The sequence below is a fragment of the Panthera pardus genome, unplaced genomic scaffold (genome assembly GCF_024362965.1).
Source record: "Panthera pardus isolate Hobbes unplaced genomic scaffold, ASM2436296v1 HiC_scaffold_8, whole genome shotgun sequence".
NCBI lineage: Eukaryota > Metazoa > Chordata > Mammalia > Carnivora > Felidae > Panthera > Panthera pardus.
The window spans coordinates 31,164,718-31,192,084 of NW_026527013.1; the positions used below are offsets into that span (position 1 = coordinate 31,164,718).

Consider the following 27,367-nt stretch of genomic DNA (forward strand, 5'->3'; position numbering starts at 1 on the left):
TTAGATGTTTAACCTATTGAGCCACCCAGGTGCCCCTATTGCCATTAATTTTAATCATTCTCCCACCCACTACTGGTAGGACCTTAGCCCAATAAATAAAAATTGTAGGCAGCTTCCTTTAATTGCTAGCAGCCTTCTCAATTCTTCTTTGCTTAGTGCCTCTACCCCACACTCTCTCCTCTCTCCAATTCCCCCAAGGATGGAGCTTGACTCAGGACTTCTTCTAAGACCACAATTGCTAGGTTGACCCACCCAGTTAACCTTTCTGTTCCTGTGACCCCACTCCATTAGACAACTAGAAGGTGGATTTTTAACCCCCAAAACAAAATAAGGCTCCCTGTTTTCAAGTGTGGGCTAAGGCCATCGGTAAGAGAGGACCAAACAAGGCAGGCAAAGAGCTGATGCTTGGAGTCTCCAATGCTGGTTCCTCCCAACTACATCTTTCTTAGCTGTAATCCAAGATGGAAATCAGAACTGCAGCCTCCGAGCTGAGAAACCTCTCTCCCTCCCCCATCTCTCCCTGCTCTGTCTTTTCTCAACTTGTCAATTCCACTTCATTTCTGTGTATTTTCTTTTAATAGATCATAAGTTCTTCCACAGGCCAAGCAACATGCATTTAGGGGTGAATTTAGAGCATCCAGTCTGGTGGAAATTATTGAATAATTATGAGTCTCCTAGAACTGACCTGCTTTGGTAACTGACAGCAGGTGTACCTCTGAGGTCCACAGGCCAGGGCGCACCCTCCCCAAGTGGGCTGGGCTGATATTCAAGACAACTCCAGAGCATTTCGTACTTGGTGAGAGGATGCGTAGAGACTGTGTTTGAAGTTCTGCCCCAGGTACACTGTATTTGATGCTAAAAAGAATAACATTATTTGAAGCCCACAAAGTATGTATCTTGTTAGTCAGAGGCACACTTGCCAGAATCTGACACTCCAGCCTCTGGGTGTGTGTGTGTGTGTGTGTGTGTGTGTGTGTGTGTGTGTGTGTTTCCTCCCCACCCTTTGAGACAAGAAGTGTAGACGTTGCGAAAGGGTATGGACTTAACCTTAAATGAACCTTTATCCAAACTACTACACGTTTTGCATCAACAAATATATTTTTCCAGAATTGTACCACAGAGGAAGGGAAATAAAGTAATCCATTTAGAATGTTCCCAGCACACCATCTCCACATTTTATCAGATTTTATAGTCTCAGCTCTTTTCTAGCTTCTTATGATTAGCAACTCCTTAATTTAAACGAAGGTTAATTCCCACTGTATTTGGTGCCATGTCTCTCCAATTAGCTTGTTAAACGTGGTCCAATAGCCTTCATAAAGGCAGTGAGTGGCCCCCACCTCTTCTTATCCAGGGTCGGGGCCGGGGATTCAGAGGGTAGTTTAGCACGTCTGTCCGAACTCCAACTGTTTTTGTCAGATTTCCTTTCATCTCAGAGAACTCATCATTCAGTTAGAAAAGCGGGGACCTGGGGGAGACGTGGCAAAGCCCCAAATGTGTCTTTCCTGCGTGTTTCTTTCTTCCCTTTAAAGCAATATGAAATGGGAAATTTGTCTACTCCATGGCCTACCGCACCCAAGAGAGATCGTTCCCTCTTTCTCAAATGGAATAGTGGTTTTCAGCTGGCGGGCAGGAGGGGGGCACATTTGGCAGCCTCAGGAGACAGTTCTGATGGTCACTACTGGGGGGGAATCCAGGGGTAGAGGCCTGGGATGCTGGTGAGCTTTCTGTAGTGCACAGGACACCACACCACAACCAAGAAATATCGGGCTGAAGATGTCAAGAGTGCTCGGGTTGACAAACCCCAACTTCTAGCAACAATCAGCAGCTGTTGAGTACCTGCTGGGCACCGAGTACTATACAAGCTCTTTTCACGTCTTCTCTTTAAAACTTTCATAAATGCTTTTATTTATTTATTTTGAAAGAGAGAGAGAGAACGTGAGCGGGGGAGGGTGGTGTGGACAGAGGATCTGAAGCAGGCTCCAAGCTGAAAAGCAGGAGATCGTGAGCTGACAAAGTCGGGTGCTTAACCCACTAAATCACCCTAGGGACCTTCTCTTTAAATCTTTAAAGTAACCTTTCAAGTTTGATATTTAAATTCCCATTTTTGAGATGCAGAAACTGAGGCTGAAGAAGTGTAAGAGACTTGCCCCCAGGTTTCTTGCCCCAGAGGCAATTCAGGTCTTTCTGACCTCTGCTCAAAACTTGCTTCATTTTTATCTGAATCTACTTCTCGCTGTGCTCATTTCTTGTGATCTAAGGACCTCACTCACCCTTGGCTGTTGGCTACTCTTACCCTGTCTTGTGTTTCCTCTTGTAGCTACCACCAACACATACACAAACTCACACACACGTCTCAGTGTTAGAACCTTTATCTTCAAAGCTCTGCTTTCTGATCTAGCTGCCAAACTACAGAGGAAAATGGTGCCATATCCAATTCTTTAACCAATTTTAGATGTTAACCTGGAAATTAACTCTTGTATTTCTCCCAGAAGACTTCAAGAGCTTTTATACTCGTCCTGACTCCATCTCTAAGTATGAAATTTAAGCCAGTTTGAATGTTTCCACGTAGCTCAGGGCATGAGTTTAAACTCCGGAGTACAAGTCATTTCGTGGGACTCCCAAAGTGGTAGAAACTTGGGAAGGAAGCGGGCAAAGATATTTCCAATTCAATTAACAGCTATACGCAATTTTTAAAAATAATTCATCCTCTGTTCGTTTCTCCTTCTAGTACCCTCAGACACTGTTGGCTTTTAGTTTTGTGTTTCACTCAAACTAAAGTTGATGTGGTATTTCCTTTTTGATTCCAAGACAAAGCTCTTTCTTGGATTCAAGAGTAATGATCTTGGCTGCTTAAGCTCTTGTAGTTCCCAGGCCCTGAGCTGGGCACCAGAGACACATAGGTCCTGGCCTCAAGCTATTTGCTTTACTCTTAGTAGCCTTGATCTCTCACAGAAGATAGTAAGGGGCCAGTGGTTACGAATTGAGGTTCCATACCCAGACTGCCTGGGCCCCAATCTTGGTACCAGCAGTCATCTGTGTAACTCTGGACAAGTTCTAGAACCCCTCCATGTTTCTGTTTCTTCACCTGTGAAATAGAGGTAACGGCGATTCCTAACCTCTTAAATTGTTGGTCAGATTAAATGAGTTAGGACACGTGAAGCTCTTACAAGAACGGCAGGTGCTCATTAATGCGAGCCATCGTTTTCATCAGCCTTATATTATTATCTACCCTGGTGTTTATTAAATCTCAATGGGTTGATCAGCTGCAAAACAAACCCACTGACTTTCTCATCTTTCACAAATGCTTTGGAAGTCTTCCTGTTGCACTGTTAACACCAAACCCTATTTTACATTGTTTCTTATTCTTTGTGCCTCCAAAGCATAAGCTGCTCTCGTTACAGACAAATGCAGTCAATTCTAAGGTGGGGTTTCACACTGTCTGGCCTTTACATCACTCGCTTCCCCCTCTCTTGGCTCTCCTACCCCCAGCCTGGCACTCAGATCTCATAATTCAGGGAAAAGGGGAGAAAGAACAGAACCCCATTAAACTAACCAGGCTCCAGAGAACTGGAGCTTGAATCCCTTCTCAGCTGGCAAGTCTGAAAATAGCAGGAGAGTGTGAAGAGCCCCATTGTGTAACAGGAAGAAACTTGAGGAAATTTGATTGTTTGGGGGCATCCAGCTGAGAAATGAGGTTCAGACTTTCACCCTCCTCCTATCATTTTTTGAAAGTGGTGAAATCTTGCCCACCCCACTCCACCCCCACAAAGGCAAAAATATCCCTACTATTTCCTAAGTTTATTTCTTGGATTCCAGAACAAGCAGACACTCACAAAGAGACGCAGCTTTGGATTCACTGGGGCTCTCAGCCATTTAAGGATGCCTTGCACCAACACCCACGGTTCATTAAACTTTCAAATAATTGGCACAAAGTCCAGAGCTTGAATTTTTATTTTTATTTTTTTGCAACCCTCTGAGCTCCTTCTCCCTGCTGGGCATCTTCATTTCCATTGCTTATTAGTAGGACCCTAATCAAAGCCGCAGAGCCACGCAAGGAAATGCTTCAAAATTTGCCCTGGGAACACAAAGGAAGTAACGCCAGATAAAAACTAGCTTGGATCCCTTGGCGGGGGTGGGTATTGAAAATACCTGAGAGGCTGGCCCAGCTGTGATTTCATCTTCACTACCTACTACCTACCTATCTGAGACCTATCACTTTGAATCTGCCTCCATGTGGTTCCGAAACGTCTAAGAAACCTTTGAATGATTCATTGGCTGTCTCAAGGAATAAACAACTAAGCCTGAATTGTAATGAGTTTTATTGGTGGCCAGGTGGATTCACTAGCCAATTGGCTAGCCAAACTTATGGGCAGAAAAATAGGTCGATTTTGGCAACCTAGAAGTTACAAGGCTAAAAACAAATTATTACAGTGGAAAAATAACTTAGGAAAATTGCAGTTGAGCTAGAGAAAAGCAGGCTGAGATGTCTGGCGTTTTACCACGGTGCTTACTGCCACCCGTGTTGCTCTTGGAAATAGGAAAATGAAAATCCAAAAATGTCTATCAGCTTCTGAAGCACCCACTCTGTGTGCAAGACATATGGGGACTGCAGTAGCATGAAATACAGACTTTTATATTCATTATTATAAACTACTCTAGTTTCTTCCATTTGGATGGCTATATAATATTTCATTTTATAGAGATAATGTGAATTGTTTAACCAATCTCTTATTGTTAGACTTTGAATTTTTCTCTCTCACAAGCAAGGCTAGAATAATCAGCCTTGTGCTCCAATCTTAACACGTTTTAAATCATTTCTTTGGGATAAAAACCCAGAAATTTTCTTTTTTTTTTTTTTACACATCCGAAAGCGTTTACAGTATCATGACTTTATTCATACTGATTTGCTTCATCATATGCAAAAAAAACCAGAAATTTTCTTACTGGATTTTAAAGCAGAAATTTCTTTAAATCTGTGAAAAGCGTGTCCTTTAACAAATTACCTCTGAACTGAGTGAAAATTGGGATTCCAACCCTTAACTCTACCCTAGACCCTGCAATCGTATGGCTGTTGGAGAAAAGATCTCCCAAAGAGATCAGCAAAGAGAATTTTCTTCCCAGAGAGGAAAACAATAACGCAAAACTGCCCTGAGGATGCTGCCACTGACACACTGGCTTTGAAACTTGAGATACTAAGGGGACATCAGAAGTCAATTCAAGCCATATTTAAGTAGGCAGAAGCTGGGGCTTTAATTACCAAGGAGAAATCCCCAAGACAGGCATTAATCTGCATGGCAGCATAAGCTTAGCCCCGTCTCTGGACTCCTCCTTTGGCAGGCATCCTTTCTCATGGAGGCTCAGTAGTGAAGTTTCAGGTCATTAATTACTCCTCAGGCCACAAACAGAAGAAGGAAACTAAAATACAGAAATTCCATGACATGAGTTCTTAAAATAATGGAATGGCTTACAGGTTTCATCCTGGGGTTTCTCCAATGGCTGACGTTCCGTATGTGGCAAGCCAGCGGCTGCTTGGGGAACCGCAAGATCAGTAAGAGTCTTGCCGGCCCTGTCGGCTGCCCAGCAACCTCCTGAGCGCCTCTGCATAAATCTGGTGGCTCTTTTCAAACCCCCAAGTAAGCTGTTTCCCGCAACTTGCCTTGGCTCTTTTTCCCCCACTTGTGTCAATTGTTGATGAAGGATTGAAAAAACCAACAGCAAACAACATGGGATTAATGTCCCTGTTTAGAAGATCCAACTCTGGGGGAGCCCATTCTGGGCTTTATGAACCCCGCATGCCTTAGAGATCAGCACAGTTACGGGGAATGGGCTCAGGAAGGGGCTGCAGAAAGGTCAGAGTTGATTCATATTAGGTTCTAGGTATGGAGACTTTTTTTGAGAGAGACAGAGCACAGACACACGCATGCTAGCAGAGAAGGGGCAGAGGGAGAGAGAGCAAATCTTCAGCAGGGTCCACGCTCAGCACAGAGCCCCATGTGGAGCTCCATCCCATGACCCCAGGATCGTTACCTGAGCTGAAACCGAGAGTCGGCTATTCAGTCAACTGAGCCACCCAGACACCCCCATATGTAGATTCTTAATGAAGGGGTCTCCTACCTCCTGTCTTCTGTTTTTCTAGCCATCATTTCAAACATCTGTAGTTTGTGGAAATGAAGACTGGCTCCTCACTCCAGCATTCAAGGCCTCCAAAGCCGTGACCCCTTCACCTACTTTTCAGAGCTGTCTCCTTCCAATCCCTAATCACTTGTTTTAGCCAAACTGGAGCCCTTATCATTCCCCCAAGATAGTTACTGCACCTCTGTCTGCCACTAGGAATGGTCTTTCTCCTCACCTCTCCCATCTCAGCCTATCAAAGTTAGACTCATCACCAAAGACTCCTCTCCAATGCCGTGTGTTCCATGAAATATTCCTTTACCTTTCAAATCTACCTTCACCTTCCACACCTTTCATATTCCTAAAGATCTATGAATTCCTGCTTTTCAGACCTCCACGGCTCTGTGTGAAAAAGGTTTTGTGTATGAAAACCATTACTACCTTGTATTTTAGTTAGACGTGGTTTTATCTGATTCCCCGATTCATTGTTAAACATCTGAAGGGCAAAGACTATTTCTAACACAGCTATAGTTCCCTAACATCGGTATTAAAAGTGAAATGGGGGGCGCCTGGGTGGCTCAGTCGGTTGAGCGTCCGACTTCGGCTCAGGTCACGATCTCACGGTCCGTGAGTTTGAGCCCCGCGTCAGGCTCTGGGATGATGGCTCAGAGCCTGGAGCCTGCTTCCGATTCTGTGTCTCCCTCTCTCTCTGACCCTCCCCTGTTCATGCTCTGTCTCTGTCTCAAAAATAAATAAACGTTAAAAAAAAAAAATTTTAAAAAAAAAGTGAAAAGGGGGGACACCTGGGTGGCTCAGTCGGTTGAACGTCTGACTTCAGCTCGGGTCATGATCTCACAGTCTGTGGGTTCGAGTCCCGCATCAGGCTCTGTGCTGACAGCTCAGAGCCTGGAGCCTGTTTCGGATTCTGTGTCTTCCTCTGTCTCTGACCCTCCCCTGCTCATGCCCTGTCTCTCTCTCACTGTCAAAAATAAATAAACATTAAAAAATTAAAAAAAAAAAAAGTGAAATGGGGTGCCTGTGTGACTCAGTCAGTTGAGCATCTGACTCTTGATTTGGCTCTTGATTTGGCATGATCCCAGTCCCAGGGTTGCAGAATCAAGCCCTGTGTCAGGCTCCATGCTGAGTGTGGGGCCTGCTTGGGATTCTCTCTCTCTCTCTCTCTCTCTCTCTCTCTCTCTCTATCTCTATCTCTCTCTCCCGCCCCCCATCCCTCTCCCCTACTCACATGCTCTATTTCTAAAAAAAAAAAAAAAAAGGGAAATGAATGACCTTTCATGCTAGACCTCAAGAATAGTGTCTGTTATAACCCTTCACACATTTGTCGAATTCCTCCTTTGTGCCAGGAACTGAGGTCAGCACTAGCTGCACATAACAAATGTCTCCTCCAAGAGAAATATGAGAATTCCCAAAAGCTCCAGTTGGGGTGTCCATGGCTCTTGAACTAGAACTTCAGTCCCCACATGCATTTGACTTTCCATTTAGACCAATCATACATCTATCTGAGAGTTCCTCATGCAACCCTGTGTCCCAGGATAGCAAAGCAAGCAACAGGTAAGCTATAGTTCAACTCAATGTCCTTCTCTGATTTTTTTCTACCTATTGAACCAAATTGCTCTAACAGGACTTAGGTTTCATCAAAATTCCACTTCTAACTATGGGGCTTTTTTTGTATGTGCTCTTAACTATGTCTTTTGCTACAAGATTATTCAGAGCCTCCTCTCCTATCTTAAGCATTGTTCTTGCAACAAAGACTGATACCTGCTGACTTTGAGTAAGGCATTATGCTAGACACAGTTGCCTAAGCCTGCGTCTCTCCATCCTCTTTTGCCCTCTCATTTCATAGTTTATCTCTCCAAAACAGAAATACTTTCCTTCCCCAAAGCTCTGGAATTAGGGACAGAGGTCAGAAATTAAATGCTATCTCATCACTCTTGTTTAGAAATACAGAATCCTTATTGGTGTGTGAAAGTGGGAAATAGGAACCCATTTTTCCCATCTAAAGTTGAACAACAGCAAAGTAGAAGTGAAGGGATAGATTTAAATTAGAAAGACTATATTAAATCAGACCAAATCAAAGCCGATTTCACTGCAGGAAATGTATGCAGGAAAAGGTGTAATTATGAAAACTTGATATTCTGCTGCCGTTATGCATATTCACTTTATGAACTTCGACCTCCAGAAGCCACCTAGGACTGCTTCCCCATTTTTAATAAGTATTGAGAATGAGGCATTTCCTGAAGGGATTAAAGGAGGGAGGAGGATTTTTTTTTTTTTTTTTTAAGCTTAGCAGCAACATTAAAACAAAGGAACAACTATTCTTCTGGGTTTTGTGTGTGCTTTAAAAATACTCCAAATAAAACGAACCTTTGGGGAACCAGCAAAGAATTATGGCTTGGCAATTAGGGGGAACACTGATCCATCAGGGGGAAAAAAATCTCGCTATTAATTGCAACTTCTAAATAACATCAGTGAGTCTCTTGTGCAGTTGCTGGGAATACTTACCTTGGGCAAAGGGGGTTTTCAGAGGGTTCCCAGAGCACTCAGTAACTTAAAGACCCGGGCTAACAGCTGGATCATGTTCCAGTCAATAGGACACCACAGCGGTTAATGCAAAACCGTCCTGGAGAGGGACAAACTGGGAATTAGCTCGGACTGGCCCATTCATTCATTCTATGTGGCTGCCAGCCTCATAGATACTCTGTGGGGTTTTACCACACTTTAGGGAGCCTATTAAACAAGGGCGTCAGGACTGTTGAGGGGCTGATTTTTGTATGCCATCTCTCCCACCCCCGAAGTAAAAATCAATGCTGGGAACCCCTGAATTCCATCAGTCTTCAAGGATGTAAAACTGCAGGTATAAACATGAGTGCTGTGAGCTGCTTCGAAATCGTTACTCCTTTTGTCCTCCATCTTACCAATGGGGGCCCAGGGAAGTTGTCACTTGCCCAAAGTCACACAGCCTGTTCCAGAAAGCTCCATTATCGTCCAGTTTGTCTGAGTCCACCAAGAAAGGCTGACGTGAATCAGCCTCCTCATGCCCCTGTCTTCCCATTATTGCATGTCAGTCTGGTTCAGGGCAGAGGCTGTGTGAAAGGAACATGTGGGTAGTGCTGTGAATTTTCTTGTCTTCATTTACATCAAAACAATGGCTGGCTTGGGGACAGGATGCCTCCACTGAAGTTGAGATAGATTTAACTCTGTTTTGCAAAGAACATTCACTTCTGAGACGGACCAAATTTCAGCCTCCCAGGTGGGTGCATCAGTTAGTGAAGCCATTAGTTGAATGTCAAGGCTTTTTTTTTCTTTTCCCTCCTAGAATCAGGGCTCTGCTTTCCCTGCTGTGGATGATGAATCTAAAATATTTATGTGGCTTTATAATGACTATTTAGCATTTAAGGCACCTGATATTTGCCAAAGTGCTTGACAATCAGTATTTATTAACAGGAAAATAACTGCTAGAAAATCTGTGCTGTGATATTTAGGGAGCAGGTTCCTTTGTGGCCATAGGGTATTTCTGGGAACAATGTTGGGGCCTGTGATTCAGAGTGACATTCTGAATTGGCGGACTTCTGCCTAAGACGTCATACTTGAACTTCCCCCTAGTTTGCTAGACTTTATTCCAATAATCCTGAAGGATAGCATGATTTTATGCATTGCATTAATTCATTAAGCACTTCTTAAGTGTCAAGTCAGAGTTCAGGATGAAAAATTAATAAGATTCTGTCCAAGTCTGGGTTAGGTGCTCCTCCCATGATGCCCTGTGTTTTGACTTAATGGATGCTTCTCCACATTGGGATGGCAGCTGGGTGGGGATAAAATCTGGCAATGTCTGGATACGTTTTTGGTTGTCGCTACTGGAGGGGGTACTACTGGCATGTACTTGTAGAGACCCAGGATGGAGTTCAACATCCTGGAGCGCCCAGGCCAACAAAGAGTTATCTGGTCCAAAATGTCAATCAGTGCCAAGGTGGAGGAATTCTGTTGCAAGCCTTATCTCTCAGGTGTATAATTGTGTGAGTACATCTCAGCCTCTTCCCTGAAGATCTTATTTTTTAAGTTTATTTATTTATTTTGAGAGAGAGAGAGAGTGTGTTCAGGCAAGGGGCTGAGAGAGGGAGAGAGAGAGAATCCCAAGCAGGCTCCTTGCTATCAGTTCAGAACCAGATGTGGGGCTTGACTTCACAACTGTGAGATCATGACCTGAGCCGAGATCACGAGTCAGCTGCTTAACCAACTGAACCACCCAGGTGCCACTCCCCTTAAGATATTTGAGTGCAGAGAGACCATTTCTTACTTCTCATCGTATCCCAGCACCTAACACATACAATATAAAACTTAGTACGTGGTGTTCAAATGAATTAACAAAGACCGTATCCTGTCCCTCTGGGAGCCTGAACCCATGATGTCTGGAATGGAGATAGGTAAACAGGCAATTTAGGGATAAAATGTGGTATGGTCTTCAAAGTACAGTCAGATAAGAACTACTTTGTGTGACCTTATAGTTTGTCACCCAAACAGACATATTGTGAAACTGAATGTGAACACGGTCAAGTAATGAAGGCAGGACAACAGGTGAAACCCTGCAAATGGCCTGTCCTAAACAAACGAGGCACAGTTAGAGCCCACATGTTACACACATGAGCTAGGTGTTAGACATATAGAGGAGTTCATGGGGAGTTGGAAAGTTTCCATTGCTTGTTAGGCTATAAAAAGTTCATAGAAATAGGGGCACCTGGGCGGCTTGATTGGTTGAACGTCCGACTTCGGCTCAGGTCACGATCTCACATTTTGTGGGTTCGAGCCCTGCTTCAGGCTTTGTGCTGACAGAGGGGAGCCTGCTTCAGATTCTCTGTCCCCCTCTCTCTCTGCCCCTCCCCTGCTCATGCATGTGCATGCATTCTCTGTCTCAAAAATAAACATTTAAAAAAAAATTTAAGTTAATAGAAATAAATAAATAAAACCTTGCTAAAGGCTTATTCTTAATTCCAGGCCCCCATTTCAGGCCTGCCCTCTGCCAAGTGCTCTGAGGCCAACAGCTACCTCCTCTGCTTCTTAAACCTTCTTCCATCAGCCTCGCCAGCCTTCCAGATTTTCCTTCTTCCATGATCCCCTGCTGCCCTTTTGATCACAAACGTAGCGCCGTCCCAGCCTGAATCTCCACACCCATTAGCCTTGCTCAGTCACCAAGCGTTCCTCCCTGCACAGGAACCAGTTAGAAGTAGCAGATAAAAATAATCTTCCCCAGATACGGTTCTCATGGCTCCGAGCTCCAGGTGAGGTCTCTGTAATGCTGTGGCTACAGACCGAAGAGCTAGGCTAACTCTCCCTGGGGTTGGGGGGAAAAGCTTTACCGAAGAGATAATATTCAAACACACTGTCTTCAGCTTATTCAAAGGAAATTTAATTGTGAATCCCTTGGAAACATGAGGGGACAAGTCTGGGCTTCATGTTTCCTGGGTGGGTAGAACTATTTCCAGCAGCAAGCATACTTTGTCGGGAGGAGATAGAAGCAGGTCAGAAAGATCTTATGTAGAAACGTGTTAAAGAGTGAAGTGAATAATGAGTGTGGTTTGTGACTTCTCCAAACCTAGGCTTTGGAAGAAAGACATTGAGGCTTCAAGTTAACTTCCTATTTGTACTAAACTCTATTTCAGAGTTTAACATCTTTAGTGCAGTTATCATGAAAATAAACATCTACTTTGGTATAATCCAAAGTGTCATGGTTTTGTTATGAGTAAATATTAGGAAAAATAAAGTTACTATCTCCAACTTTAGTGAAATAACTTGCTTTATTCTATAGTCCCCTCCGATACATAACTGCAACAGAGAAATACCCAACTGAAACTATAATATGCCGTGTCTTCCTAAACTAGATTAAGAAGATTCTCCTTGCCACAAGATCAACAGCATCCATCACCTTTATATAGATTGAGATTTCACTACTTGGTATGAGTTTGATGTCAAGTGGACCTTTCAGACTAAAATGTTACTGGTATTTGATATTCTCCATTCCAGCTGGCTTTCTTCGAATACACGAAACAAACACCAGATGGTAATTTGTATAAGGATAAGGGAACTGGTGCTAATTTTAGAAAGTTCTTGGCCATTTCCCTCACCCAAAGTTAGGAAGGGAATTCTCAGTTGGAATGACTTTCCAAGTTTCAAGAAGCAGCTGTCTGATTTTCTTAAAACTGTGCCATCATTCTGCTTAACAGTATGTCAGGCCAGACCACAGTATTCCATGCATAGAAAAACCTGTCATCTAAATCTTCTTCCCAGTCATCGGTAAACACATCAACCGGAACAAAGGTGGACCTCAGAAACCCATGACCCAGTGACCCACAGACACTCCCTTTCCTCATTCACTCTACCCCTAACCACTGCCATGTCAAGGTAGTCAAACTGGTTGAACCAGTTTTTAATCTCTGGTCTGAACTGTCAAGTGGTAAATCTCACCAAAAAGGCTCACTGGTGAGAACTAAATGGAAGGTGTGCTGATGCAGAGACGGGGCAAAGCCAGGCCTGTTGGCAATTTGTGAAACAGACGGCCCTGCAAATATGATTCTCACACTCAGCTGTAAGGTAAACTGTGAACCGGGAAGCAACAGGTGGCCGGTAAAGGCAAGGCTTCAATGCGGTCTGCGTGTTTACATTTAGCTCTTAGAGACTGAAATCTTTCTAATTGAATTCAACAAACACTTACTGAGAAGTCATTATGTGCAAAACACTATGCTAAGCTCTGAGGTCCAGAGAAAGTTGAATTTTCGGGGGTCCTAGCTTAAGGGCTATTTGGCTCACTCTGCCAAGAGGGAAGAACAAACTGTTATATAAGAAGAGAGGAAGAACAAGGGATTGATTCCAACCATAGAAGCAGAATTTTTTTTTTTTTTTTTTTTTCCTGAGGAGCAGAAAGTCTAATGTGAAAACAAAGGTTGATTCTCTATGGGCAAATATGGTAGGAAGCTTCTTCCATGAGGAGAGAAATAGAGTGAGGTAGAGAACACAGAAGAGGGCAGAAGGAGGTGTGTGCGGGTGTGTGTGAGTGTGGGTTGTTGGTGAGGGTCAGTGTGGATGTGTGTGGAGTGAGGGTGTTTGTGAGTATGGGTATATGTGAGTGAGGATATGTGTGGTGAGGTGTGTGAATGTGTCTGAGGGTGAGTATATTTAAAGCTGGAGGGTTTATAAGCAATGAATCATGGGAATCTACCCCCAAAACCAAGAGCACACTGTATACACTGTATGTTAGCCAACTTGACAATAAATATATTTTTTTTAAAAAAGCTGGAGGATTTAGTAGGCGATGAGGCTATTAAAGATGAGCTAAGCCTAATTGTGGAGCATAGATTTATATTCTATAAAAGATCTCTGACCCCCCACCTCCTCCTTCCAAAAAAAAAAAAATGTTCCCAAGGTAGGATAACTTCTAAGACACTTATCTACACTTTTGGAAGTTTTCCCTTGGAGAAGGATATTAGCAAACCAGTGTTTTAAAAAGCTTATGTTAACAACTAGATAATATGGTAATGGAGGTAGGGGGCTGATTAGCAGACAATTGCAATAGTGTAAAGAGGAAGCGATAAGAGTCTTGTCAAATCCAAACTCTTTCTTGAGCACATACTACATACGTACTACATACTACATGTCGGGCATGAAACCCCAAGGGCTCTGCATGCATTATCCATTTCAAGTTCACAGAAAGCCTAGGAGCTAAGTGTTTTTGCTCCCATTTTAAGGGAGGCCCAAGGTAAGTAACATGGCAGGTGAACGGCTGAGCCAGAAGTGCGTCCAGATCTGTCTGGTCCAGGGCCTGGGCTGGTAGTCACCACCTTACACTATCCCAAAGGACACCAGGAGGGAGAAGGAGCTAAACAAGGCTCCCCAGTATGAAATGAGCCAATACCTGCAAAAGGAAGAGTAGGGTTGGCGGTGGCGGGGGGACATGGAGTTCTTTTCAAACAAGTTAAATTGGAGGACTGTGGGCATCCATGTATGGATAGTAGCAAAAAGATCAGTGCAGATCTGAAATCCAGAGAACATGAGAATGTGGAGAGGGACTAGGAATGAAAGGAGAAGCTATGACTTCAGAATTCCCGTATCTTAGGGCTAAATAAGGAAAGGGCTCTCAAAGAAGACCTCAGAACTTAAGGTAGCAGTGCTGACCATGAGAAGCTCTCCCTTCTAAAGGGTTTTGATATGAAAAAGTAGGAGATTTTCTTTAACTACCCCTAGCCAAAGAGAAGATTTTGAAATACCGTGGTACTTCCTACCATGAGTATAATTTTAATGGGGTACACAGAACTCACACATACATCTTGATGAGATAACCATCCACGAGTCTGACACACGTGCACCCCAGAACTTCCTGAGTTCAGGGGGGCAGGTCCACCAAGCCAGCATACTGAGCTGATAGAGTTTGATTGCTGGGTATCCCAGCATCATAGAGTTGGGTCCCCAGTAAATGGAACTGCCGTCTTCCCAGCCAGAAACCCGGGTGTTTTCTGTAGCACCTTCTCTCCACTTCTAAATCGAATCCCTCACTAAGCACCATCAAATCCATCTCCTTATTATCTCTTGCTTGAATCCACTGCCATGCCCCTAAGGGAGACTCTTGTCACCTCTTGTTGACAGTGTGACCATGACCTTTTCCTCCCCACATCCTTCCCCCAAGTCCAATCTCCCTGGAACAGTATATGTCGTACATTTGTTAGCCCATCCTATAAAGAGTCTCTGACTTAAAAAGGTAAAGAACCACCCTTTGCGTCATTTCAAGCAAATTAATTCAAGTGTTCATTTCTCTAGACTGATAAACCCACCAGGCTCTCTCCCATCTCAGAGCCCTTGTGCTTGCTCTTCCTTCCACCTGGAAGGTTCTCCCTACATATCCATGTGGCTGGTTCCCTTATTTCCTTCAGGTCTTTACTCAAAACCTACCTTCTTAATAAGGTCTTCCTGGCCACCCTACCTAGAATTTCAGCACCCACTTCCCCATCATATCAGTTCCTATCCTTCTTTCCGGCATTAATTTTTCTCCATATCCCTTAACTACTACCCAAATCACTATGTAGGTCAGTTACTTACCTTGTTCATTGTCTGTCTTCTCCGTGGGAAAGTACATTCTGTAAAAATTTTTGTCTGCTTTTGTCCACTACTATATTCCTCGTGTCTAGAAGCACAGTTGAGAGATGGAAAATGAAGGAACAATCAATGATGTTTACTGATTTTTTGTTGTTGTTGTTCGTTTCTTTCGGTGTTTTTTATTGTCCTGGATCATCTAGCAAATTTTCCTAGTTCTCGCTTGAAGTTCATAAGTAATTTCAAATTCTTTTTGAGGTTGGTTCCTTCTATCTAGCTATAAAAACAAACAAACAATAAACTTATCATCTGTCATTTTAAAGAAGAACACTCTGATATTTCTCCTTAGTTTTGAATGCCAAGTGTGGCGGGGGTGGGGTGCAGTGGAAGACTGTTCCATTTAAAAATTATTAAAAATGAATTATGAATTTTCATTTGAAAGGTCTTCCATGTGTGCTTATAAATAGTCATTAGATGACTCAATTGAGGTAGGAGCTCTTTAATGGCTAAGGTGAAATTAGTCCCACATCCATTTTGTATTTAAAAACAAAGAAGTTGGTGCATATTCGAAAAAGAAGCCTCTCTATTTCATTACTTTTTTATGAGCAAAACTCATCAAAACCTCTTTAGAATAAAACTCCATTTTGAGAAAGTCCCACTTACCTTGCAGAAAATATATGTGTATTGATGATTAGCAGGTGATTTAGCAAACCAGACAGTATCTCTGGGAAGGACTACATTTCTTTCCCAAATTCATGAAATTAAGTGCCCTAGGGCAACTACAAAATATGACTCAAAAAAACACTTCACTAACTGTTCCTTGCTGGTAGCAATACAGATCCGAAGTAAGGCACTGCCTGTGGGGAGTGAAATGCAGGGCAGCTCTCAACGTGGAAAGAAAGAGCCACAAAAGCCAGGCACGTGGTGCAATACAAGTGACTCCAAGGGAGAAACTCAGCTGATGCTTAGCCTCCAAAACGCTGAAGCATTAACCTAATGCAAAGGCCACCCTTTTAAATCAACCTAGAGTCAAAACTCGTTAGATTTAGTTACCACTCCACAGTCTCCGGTCCGGAAAAGCCAGTGGGTTGTCATTCTAGCCAAGTGGGTTGGTATCCAGCATACAGAGTCTCACTTCCAGAAAGGCTTCACCTCTGCCATCAGTAATCTGCTTTGGGAATTCATTCTTGGTAAGTCAACCTCCTCGTTAGACGGTTCTGGCCTATGGTTGGTATATCGAGAAGTAATCATTTCAACAGTTAATATTTATTGAGAATTTGCCATGTGCCAGGCATGCAATGAGTGTTTCATGTATCTCATTTAATCCTCACAAAGTTGTGTGAGATAGGTATCATCCCCCAGTTTAGAGATGGGGGAACCAGGAGGGTTTAAAGATCTTGGCTGAGGTCACACAATGAGTGAGCGCTAAGGAATCCAGACCTGACTTCAGAACTGTAGCAATTTACCCCTGGGCTCTACTGTCCCACTAAAGAATGAAAAATAGAGAGACGGGGAAATAGAGAAGTGATCTCCAAGGGGTGTATTTCTACCACTGTTCTGAGTATGGTCAGAAAGCTATGTACTAAACCAGAAGAAAGACTCAGCCAGCCTCTATTCCAAATTGACTCTTCATAAATTTCTTCAAAGGAGCACTAGATAGAGAACCATTCTTTTGAGCCCTTTGAACAAGGTGGGGTTGGGGGAGTTGTCGCTGAAACAAAATCAAGCATAAAAACCTCATGGCCATTCCAAGCCAACAGGATAGCAAAGTGCGCTGTACGTGAACCTGACATGTGATCGTTCAATAGATGTGTTTATAAAAAAAAAAAAGGCAAAAACCAACAACACATGCATATGCATATACAAAAATGTAAAGAAAAAATAAAAACCCATTTCCAACTTGCAGCTGATCTGCTGCTGTCTCATCAAACAGCATCAGCAGAACAGTATGTTCTCTCTCGGCTCCCTCGTGGTTCTCCCAGTGAGAGCAGCTCCCTGAACGGAAGCGATCCCAATGTACAAAGATACGTGTTTTTCATACGTGGCTGTTAAACACAAGCCCACACAACCTCATGTATGCACAAAAGCAAGGACACCGCCCGCCTTGGGAGATGGAAAGGTTTATCACAGATTATTTCAGTTCTTGGTGATTTTCTCATTACAGAAAGCTCTAAGACCCCATCTCCACTTGTGTTTTCAACTCTCATATTTCCACCACATTTTAAAAGGTAATTGTGACTGCACGTGTGGATTTCTTTTTAACTTAAGCTACACACCATTACCTTAACAGGTACCATAATTTGGCTTTCACATTCTCTCAAAATCATCAAAACAAAGTACTTGCAAAATGTGTATTTCCCCAGTGTTTTCCAATGGGTTCAATACTGTTTGCCAAAGTGCATAAACAGAATGGGGAGGTTTGTAAAATATGGAACCAGGATGTTGCATTCTTGCCTCCAGAATGGGGTGCAGCTTTTTTTGTGTGTGCTCTTAAAAAAATGCTTTCTGTTTGGCATCATTTTTGTAATAGTGGAAACCATTTCTAAAGAAAGGGGAATTTTTTTTTTTTTTTTTTTTTTTTTTTTTTGGTGCCTCTTGTGGTTTGCCTCCCTCCCTCTCTGTTTGTAACTATTGTTTCCCCTTTCCTTCCCCCAGGGTCTTCTGGTAAGTTTCCCAAGGTCCACATAGGAGTGACAACATATGATATCTGTCCTTCCCTGACTGACTTACTCCACGTAGCAATAATACCTTCCAGTTCCATCCACGTTGCTGCAAATGGCAGGATTTCATTCTTTCTCATTGCCAAGTAATATGTTAACACTACCTAAAGCAATCTACACGTTTAATGCAATCCCAATCAAAATGGCACCGGCATTCTTCTCAAAGCTAGAACACACAATCCTAAAATGTGTATGGAACCACAAAAGACCCTGAATAGCCAAAGTAATATTGAAGAACAAAAGGGGGAATAATATTATGAGCAGCACTTAACTGAGGGAGCTCTGCAAACTGGGGCAAGATTATTACAGCTTCAGCTACTTTGTGCACATTTGTGTGGAATCAGGGTCCTCTTTGTGACTAAGAATATCTTATGTAGAACCTTCCCTTCTTTAGTAACTAATTTCTTCCTCTCATCAACAGGATACAATATGGCATATTACGAGATCTCATTATTACAGATTCTAATATACGGCGGGTCAAATGGAGCCCACATAGGCTCACTTCTCAAGACCAGATTCTAACAATAATACGCAGTTGAGCTAAATGCATATTATTGGACTTTTGTCTGATAATGTTAGTCCTAATCCCCTGAAACTCAGCTCCACAGGTTTCGGTAAGCTGCCAGTTCGGAAAAAAAGAAAGAAAAGAAAAAACAGCACATATGTGTTTCTTTTTTATTTGTAAAAGAGATTTTTATTCTATCTGCTTCTATCTTTAGAAATGACAGTGGAATAGGTGCGGCAGTGATTATAAAAATTACATTTGACACCATTCCAGGGAGGCATCATCTCAGCAAAGCATTAACGATTGGGGGTCCAGGCTCTGAAGTCAAACTCTGTGTCCTGGCTTTACCACTTTCTACCTGGGTGACCTTGAGCCATTAATTTAAACTCTCTGTGCCTCTGTATCCTCACTTGTTAATTGATGGTAATCACAGGACCTACCTTATCACTGAGAATTAAATGCAGTTAATGTTTAGCACAGTGGCTGGTGTATAGAAATTACCCAAGAAATGCTAGAAGAGAGGAAGTTATCTTAAAATTGAATTGGCAAAATGAGACCTACCTATATGAAAATGAGGCAGAATGTCAATGTACTCAAAACCGTGTGAGAGGGGTGCCTGGGTGGCTCAGTCGGTTGAGCAGCTGACTTCGGCTCAGGTCATGATCTCGAGGTCCGTGAGTTCGAGCCCCCCGTCAGGCTCTGTGATGACAGCTCAGAGCCTGGAGCCTGTTTCAGATTCTGTGTCTCCCTCTCTCTGACCCTCCCCCGCTCATGCTCTGTCTCTCTCTGTCTCAAAAATAAAAATAAACTAAAAAAAAAAAAAAAGTGTGAGAAAGCTCGTCCAGCTGGGGGCCGTGGAGGGCAGTGGATGCTGGAGCAGACTGGGAAGTTGTTTTTTTTTTTTTCTTCAATATATGAAGTTTATTGTCAAATTGGTTTCCATAAACACCCAGTGCTCATCCCAAAAGGTGCCCTCCTCAATACCCATCAGCCACCCTCCCCTCCCTCCCACCCCCCATCAACCCTCAGTTTGTTCTCAGTTTTTAAGAGTGGGAGAGAGCCAAAGCATAAGAGACCGGGAAGTTTTTAAAGAAGTTCCCTCATAGGCTACGACCCTGCATGTCACGATTTATTCATGGACCAACAGTCCTGTTAGAAATGCAGACTCTCAGATTGACTCCAGACCTACTGAGTCAGAATCTGCACAAGATCCTAGGAGATTTGTGGCACAGGAAGTTGAGAAGCCCCTGTCCTGGGACACATCTCGCACCTCCAAGCTTTCAGGCCTATGGTTATCTCTTATCACTCACATCAGCACTCTTGAAAGAGTAACACTGGGGAGAGGGAGACTCTTTCCCCAAACACTCCCACTGCAAAAACAAAAACAAAAACAAAAACAAAAAACTGTAAATGTTAAATTCTAACAGTTACATGTTGGAAATATGATAGAACTGACAAAAATAAGTGGAAACAGCTAAGTAAAGCATGAAACAGAAGTTATGATTCAATTAATATTTATGCCTAGACAGGGTAAAAATCACAAATATTTATTTCATCTGGAGTGAAAATGAAAACCAAGAAAACATATGATGACTCTCTTTGGGAGGGTTTGGGCAGAAGTCTCTGGGACCCTCAGGCTTACAATAAATACATATCCCCCAGAATGCAACAGTATTTCACTTCCATGGTCTCCCTACCCTTCCTCTTCACATACATGGAATAACCACCCAGCCTTTCCAATGGTTACACTATGTATACAACACACATTGCAGACAGACAGACACACACCCAGACTCATCCGCACTTGGACCCCTTTTCATATCTGCTGGATTTCTGTCCTTAGGCACCTGCTCAAATCTTGCCTGCCAGAGACACAGAATCTTAGATCTAGGATAAATCTGGAAAATGAGATGAGAAGGGGAGAACCAATGGTGAAAATAGTAACATTTATCTTTTATTAGGTGCCTTGTGCAAGATACTGTCCCACAGATTATCCTTTTTTTTTTTTTTCATTCCCTCATTAACTCTCTAATATAGGCTATTCATTCTCTCCTATTTCCATTTAAGGAATAAAGGCCTAGCAAGTCAAATAAACCATCCAAAGCTAGGCTGCTAAGAGGCAGCACAACTGAGACTCGAACCCAGTTTTGTCTTCTCTCCAACTGACAGAGTAAAGCCAACGTCTGTGAATCCAATAGCCACCTTTTTGAGGAATGGCTTCTACTTTGTAATTCAAATGTAATATTTTCCCTCACTTTCACTTGGTATGATGAGTGGCGAAGTGGCAAAGGAATTTTCCAAAGTCAGAGTAAATTTAAGCTGTAGATGGTGAAGTGCAGGATAATTTCCTCCTTGGTATTTTAGAAGTTCTTCATTTTAACCATCTGTTGAGGGCTGACAGATGGGTTGATATATGACAGAATAATGGGTCTTCAATTCTAGAAAGGCATAAGGAATGCTTGAAAAAAAATAGCAGCTCTTTTCATGAACCTAGCTGTGCTAACGCTTGCTCACTTGCAAAAAAAAAAAAAAAAAAAAATGGTGGGAGTAAAGTGTGAAATATAATCATAATCATCCCCCTAAACAGAAAGTTTCTCACAATTGCCAAAGGTCAAATCCAGTAAAATATGCCTATTCTAAAATTATGCTAATGTTTTCAAATCCAGTCATTTAAAAGGGCATACCGGGGGTAAGGGTAAGGTAAATAAAAATAATAAAACCAAAACCCCAAAAGCCCTTCTTCCATCCCTGTTTCCAGCCATTTCATTTTCTTTTTTATAGATAGCCAGTGTCATGAGTTTCTTGTATCTTTGAGATAATTTAGGAAACACGCAAATTTTTGAAATCCAAATGATTTTCCAAGTGACTATGCCAAATGTGAGCTCTCTGTCCTTTCTTCTTCCATGCAGTGGATATATATGAGAAGTTATACATACACCAGACATTTGACTAGGGACACAGGTGGTGAAGACTCTCCCATCCTCAAGGAACTTACAATCCAGTGAATGAAGCCAACATGGGAAAACACTTTAAATGCCACATACAGTGTACTTTCTGGGAATGTAACAATGATCAGGGCATTCACTGATTGTAGCAATGGCTCATTCACCAGGCATTCTCCAAGTGACCTTCCATGTCTTAACACAATTACCCCAGTTCTTTTCCAGTCGTGTATTGCAACCAGATGAAATATTCACATACACACACCTGGTTGCTGCCAGACTTCTTCGTTGGTGCCAAAGAGGCTTGAAATTCTACCCACACAGAGCCACTGGCTCAAACTTTAGAGACTGCAATAACAACACTTTGGCCATATGCATTGGACTTCGGCAGCATGAATCTGTTTTCAAAAGAACATCAATATACAGTTTGAAAAAAAGAAGTCATTACAGCTGAATTCATGGTCCAATGTCATTGACCATGCCAAAAACAGCCCATGTCTCTTGAAGATTACATCATCTTCACCACCTTCATCTTCCTAACCATTAATGCAACCATTAAAATATTCTGGTCTCCACGCTTCACATTTTTATTTAATTTTGATCCTCATAATGATCCTGTCAGCTGTGAACACTGTGTCCCAGAGAATTTTTAAATCCATGATCAGGTTTGCTTTATTGCATTATTTCCAGCCATGCATAGCAACTCTTCTGTCCTATCTGGGAGATATCAGTGGTGTAGAATAGTAAGTTAATAATAGGATTATGTTTTCACAGGAGTATTTGACAGCCTGGATTTATCTCGACAGTTCCTTCCCACTCTAATATTATGTAATTCTGAAGGAGGAAGATGTGCCTTCTTTCCACTTGCAGGGAGGGTGAGGGCAAGAGAACACAGAGACCAGAGAGGAGCTGACTTGGTTCAGAAGGTGGCACCTGAAAGGTCTGCCAGCACTTTAAGTCAAAATTGCTCAGAGTAGCTTACTTGAAGAAATTTCCTATAAAATGCATCCATTTTTAAATACAGGTTGGAGGGGGGGGATCTAAAAATATTTGGACAAATGAAGAAATTACTTTGGAATATCTGACATGTTTATTATCTATGCCCCTACTATTTGCCACTGTGTAGGTCATCTGTTTTTTAGAAAGTGTGTGTGTGTGTGTGTGTGTGTGTGTGTGATATCATATATACATACATATATGCACATCACGTATGTGCATATATATCATATATACACATCATATATATGTACATATATGCACATCAAATATATACACATATATACACATCATATATATATACACATGATATATATATATATCATCTATATATATGACTCCCAAGTTTTATATACATAAAAAACTGTGGTAGAGAACTTTTTCTGTAAGTTTACTTATTTTAAGCAATCTCTACACCCATCATGGGATTCAAACTCACAACCCTGAGATCAAAAGTTGCCTGCTTTTCCGACCTAGCCAGTCAGGTGTGTGGGAGAGTTGTTTTGATCACACAGTGAGACAACATTCTAGACCAGGGTACATGGGACAGATGAAGTTCAAGTCTGGCTGCTTGTGACTCCGAGCCTCCCTCCATGTCTCCCGTATGCCACACTTCCTCCAGATGTTTCATCTATACACTGCCTGGCATCTGTTGTTTTCCAGATATGTTTACAATGCCCAGACGCTTTATGCCAGGTAGACAAAGCTGATCGTTAATCGACTACATCTTAGTATTTTTATTGAGCTGGTTCAATGGCAGCCCCCAAAATATTTTGGAAGTGCTAAAAAATACATTAAAATAAAGAATATTGATAAGATGTTCAATAAGCATCTCCAATTTCCAGATTCATCCTTGACTAACTCTACAAATGTGGGTTTTTTTCCCCCTAGTTATTTTTAAGATGTCCAAAATGGTTTCAACAGTTGACTCACCTCTGGTCTAGGACTTGAGCATCTTACTTGTTTCTGTACTTATTGGTAGACATGTCAAAATCAATAATCAATCATTTGGAAAGAGAGCTGTTTTCTGTATAAGCCAAAAGCTCACCTGAAAACAGTTAACAGCCCCGATTGTTTCCCTAAGCTTACGAACTTCTGAGAGCATACAGGTCCAGAAAGGCAGGAATCCTTTTGTACCACCATTTAGATATATAAACAGATCCCCTCCAGACCTCTTCACCTCTCTGGTTATTGCTTGGCTTTCTAAGGGGGAGAGGGTTGCCAGTGAGCAAGTGCAGAGAGCCAATAGCGTCAGCAGTCATGTGAGTCACCAAAATTCTCACTAGGCAAGCACTCTTTTCCTTCCTTTTAAACCTCCCTCTGCTAGCAGAATGACCCAATAAATCTTTCTGGTCCTGACCTATGTCAATGTGCATTCTTCTTGGGCATGGTATAAGCAGGTAGTGGATAGAACTCCCTCTAGACACCAATTTATAGACCTTCCAGATAAGTCATTTTGTGGTGTATTTACTATTCAACATGCTTTGAGAACCACTGAAGGGAGGGATAATCCTAAGGAGATTCTGGACGCAATCAGATCTGTGCAGCTCTCTCCTTGTCCACCTAGACTGGCTGGTGCCAGACAGTTTTGTGTTTGTTTTCAAAACACCAGTTCCTTTTCCTGCAAGGCCATTATCATCATCTGCAATTACATATTCTTCTGGGAATATCTGAGTAAGATCTGTCCTCCAACAGAGTGAATGCTGGGATCATGTCTGCTTTTTTTAATTACTATATTCCGAAGACCTGGCACCTAGTTGGTTCCTACTGGAGATGTGTTGAATAAATAAATTAACCTACCTGATTTATTTGACCATCAAAACCCATTGAATAATACCAATACACTTTTCTGTACCGTTATTCAATTATATACAGAATTTTCCTATCTGTCTCCGTGTGTGTGTGTGTGTGTGTGTGTGTGTGTGTGTGTGTGTAAATTCATTGGGGACTCACTATGTGTCAGGCACTGAGCTAAGTATTTTATTGAATTAGCTCATGCATACTTGACAAAAACCCTTTGAAAATCAATGTCATCATTGTCCCTCTTTACAGATAGGAAAACGGAGGCTTAATAGAGTTCCAGAGCTAGTTAGTAAGAGTCGACATTTGAACCCAAGACTGACTGATTCTAAAGACAATAGACTTAACCATTATGTGATGCTTTCTTTTCTCAAAACCTGTATGTTATGAAATCTACCTCACAAATTGTTGATGAAGATTAAACAGAGTAATATATATGAAGGTCTCAGCGCAGTGCCTGCCTCGAAGTAAGCGCTGAATCTGTAGCAACTTTTACAAGCAATACTGCTACTATTTGTAGTGAAGAGGAAAGGTAGGGTCAACTGGAGATCAAGTCAGGTTTTAAGGGGTGTTTTTAATATTGATTTACGACAACATTGCAGCAAGCTAGTGAAGACTGCATCCATTCTGAGGTTGTCAAACAGCCAAGAATACCTCCCTCTTGCACAAAGATTATGAAATCAATTGTCTATGACTAAGCTAAAAGGAGGCAGAGGATCTTTTAAAAAGTCTTCTTTTCATTAAAAAAAAAAAAAAAAAAAAAAAAAAAAACAAGAAACAGGAGGCCCCAGTTCCAAAGCTGAGGAACCACAAATCAATCGATAAAGTTCTCTGAAAAACAAACTAAAAAAGGGAAAGTACCGTACGTCAATCACAATCAAATGTAACTTAAGAAAAAAGAAGAAATGAAATCTTACCTGGATTCTCAAGCAGGAACCAGACTCTTCGCACATGAAACAAGATGACTGATTATTACCCAGCCCTTATAACAGAAGATGATCCACTACATCTCTTTTCACAAAATTTCGATTCGTTGACAGTGTGACAATAGTGAATCTTACGGTAATAACATAAAACAATCCAGGTAGTGCAGAGAGAAGGATGCAAACCACCTGAGGACTGCACCCCCTGCCCCGGCCCCGGTCCCTACTCCATTGTCTGAATAATACTTAGCCTCTAGTGGGAAGATAATACATATCGGCCGAGTGACTAGGGAAAAGGAACCAATAAAACAATGGACAAATGAAGAAATAATGGGATTTGGAGTCCAATGGATCTGAGTTTGGTATGCATTTTCTCTACTTACTACTTCTCTGAACACTCCCCTCTTCATCTGTAAAATAAAAAAAATTAAAAAATTAAAAAAATTAAAGAAATAAAAAACAGCTACCTTGCAGGGCTCACCTGAACTGAGGTGAAATATGTAAAGCATTTTAGCATCATGCCTAACACATGTCGGGCCTCCCATTGAAGCTAGTTTGGAATATATAATGAGGTTCACCCCTCCAGCAAGGGACATAGACTTTGGAGCTCGGCAAACCTTGTTTGCAAATGAAGCTTAGCAACGTAATGACCCTGAGAGCTCCAGCAACTCAATCTTTCCACACCTTGATTTGCTCATCTGTAGAGTGAGGTCAGTAATAGCTGTCTCGAAGTGTTCTTAGGAGAACTGAAGGAATGATGTATGAGACACACAGTGTCTCATACATAGCAACTGCTCCATAAATGATAGCCATACGTACTAATATTGCAATTTCATCTTTATTATGAGCCAATAAAGTCATGGGCCTCTAAAAGTAATAGAGCACTTTAATAATAGATTAAGAACACAGATTCTGGAGCCAAAGTCCCTGGTTCCAAATTCTGGCTCTGTATCTTTCAAGCTGGGTTTAACTAATTTATCCCATCTGAAAAATGGAACGATATACTTCATTCCATTTAACCAGCCACCATCCTGTACATGTTCTGAGAACAGAGGGGTGGAGTCAGATTTTCCCCTACATATGGCCTGAAATGCAGTCCCTGCTGTCCCTGCAAGCCATCTCCTCCCGTGGGCTGCCAATACGGAAGGCCTAAGAGTCTTTGGTCACACTTGTCTGCCCTTAGATCTCCACCAGACCACTGGGGCCACCCACTGGGCTACTGTGTCAACCCGCTTTTGGGATCCCACAGGCCAGGAGGGACATGGGAGGCATGCTGGCTTTGTAAAAGCTAAGCTGAGAGGGGGTGAGTTAAGCGTCCGACTCCTGGTTTCAGGGCAGGTCATTGTGAGTTGGAGCCCCGCATTGGGCTCTGTGCTGACAGCTCAAAACTTGAAGCCTGCTTCGGATTGTGTGTCTCCCTCTCTCTCTGCCCCTCCCCTACTCATGCTCTATCTTTCTCTCTCTCAAAAATAAATAAACATTAAAATTAAAAAAGCTAAGTTGAGAGAGGGCTACTAGGATCATCTCAGGCTCAAGTACCACGAGAAATTGTGACATCAGTGATCCAAAACAGGAGAAGAGCATCACTCTCACTTGGCTGTGGATGTGAACGTGCTTTCGTTTGTTAACTGTGGGTTAAAGCTGCACTGTCTAGTAAGGTACCGGCAGCAACATGTGGCTATTGGACCTGAAATGTGGCTGATACAAATTAAGATGTGCTATAGGTATAAAATACACACCAGATTTCAAAGACTTTGTACAAAAAAGTAAAATATTAATCATTTTAGGTATTCGGTTTTATTATATAAATACATATACTGTATTAATATAATTAACCACATGAGTTTCTTTTGCTTTTTTTTTAAAAAAAATGTCTATTTCTTTAGAGAGAGAGGGAGAGCATGAGCTGGGGAGGGGCAGAGAGAGAAGGAGAGAGAGAGAATCCCCAGCAGGCTCCGCACTGTCAGCGCAGAGCCCGATGTGGGTCTTGAATGCACGAACCGTGAGATCATGACCTGAGCCAAAACCAAGTGTCAGATGCTTAACCAATTGAGCCACCCAGGTGCCCCTGCTTTTTGTTTTTAATGTGACTACTAAGAAATTTAAAATTACATATGGGCTTCATATCTCTGTCTCACCTTTTATCTCTGTTAGGTAGCACTCGAGCAGTCTCAGTGTTCCCTTTGCAGGTTGGGGTTATAAGCCTTTGCAAACTTCAGCCATTCCCTGCCCTGCTTCTGTCATCTGAGCCATGAGTTATTTGCTTTTGTTCTTGAA

At 42.2% G+C, this 27,367-nt stretch overlaps 1 protein-coding gene and 1 non-coding gene across 2 annotated transcripts in view; one reads left to right on the forward strand and one right to left on the reverse strand.

Moving 5' to 3' along the window:
• SYNPR (synaptoporin) overlaps nt 1-27,367 on the forward strand; it is a 311,982-nt gene that overhangs the window by 269,796 nt on the left and 14,819 nt on the right. The gene's annotated exons all lie outside the window — the stretch shown is intronic.
• LOC128775786 (small nucleolar RNA Z39) lies at nt 4,860-4,922 on the reverse strand. The gene has a single exon (XR_008420758.1). It is a non-coding gene; the product is annotated as a small nucleolar RNA Z39 (small nucleolar RNA).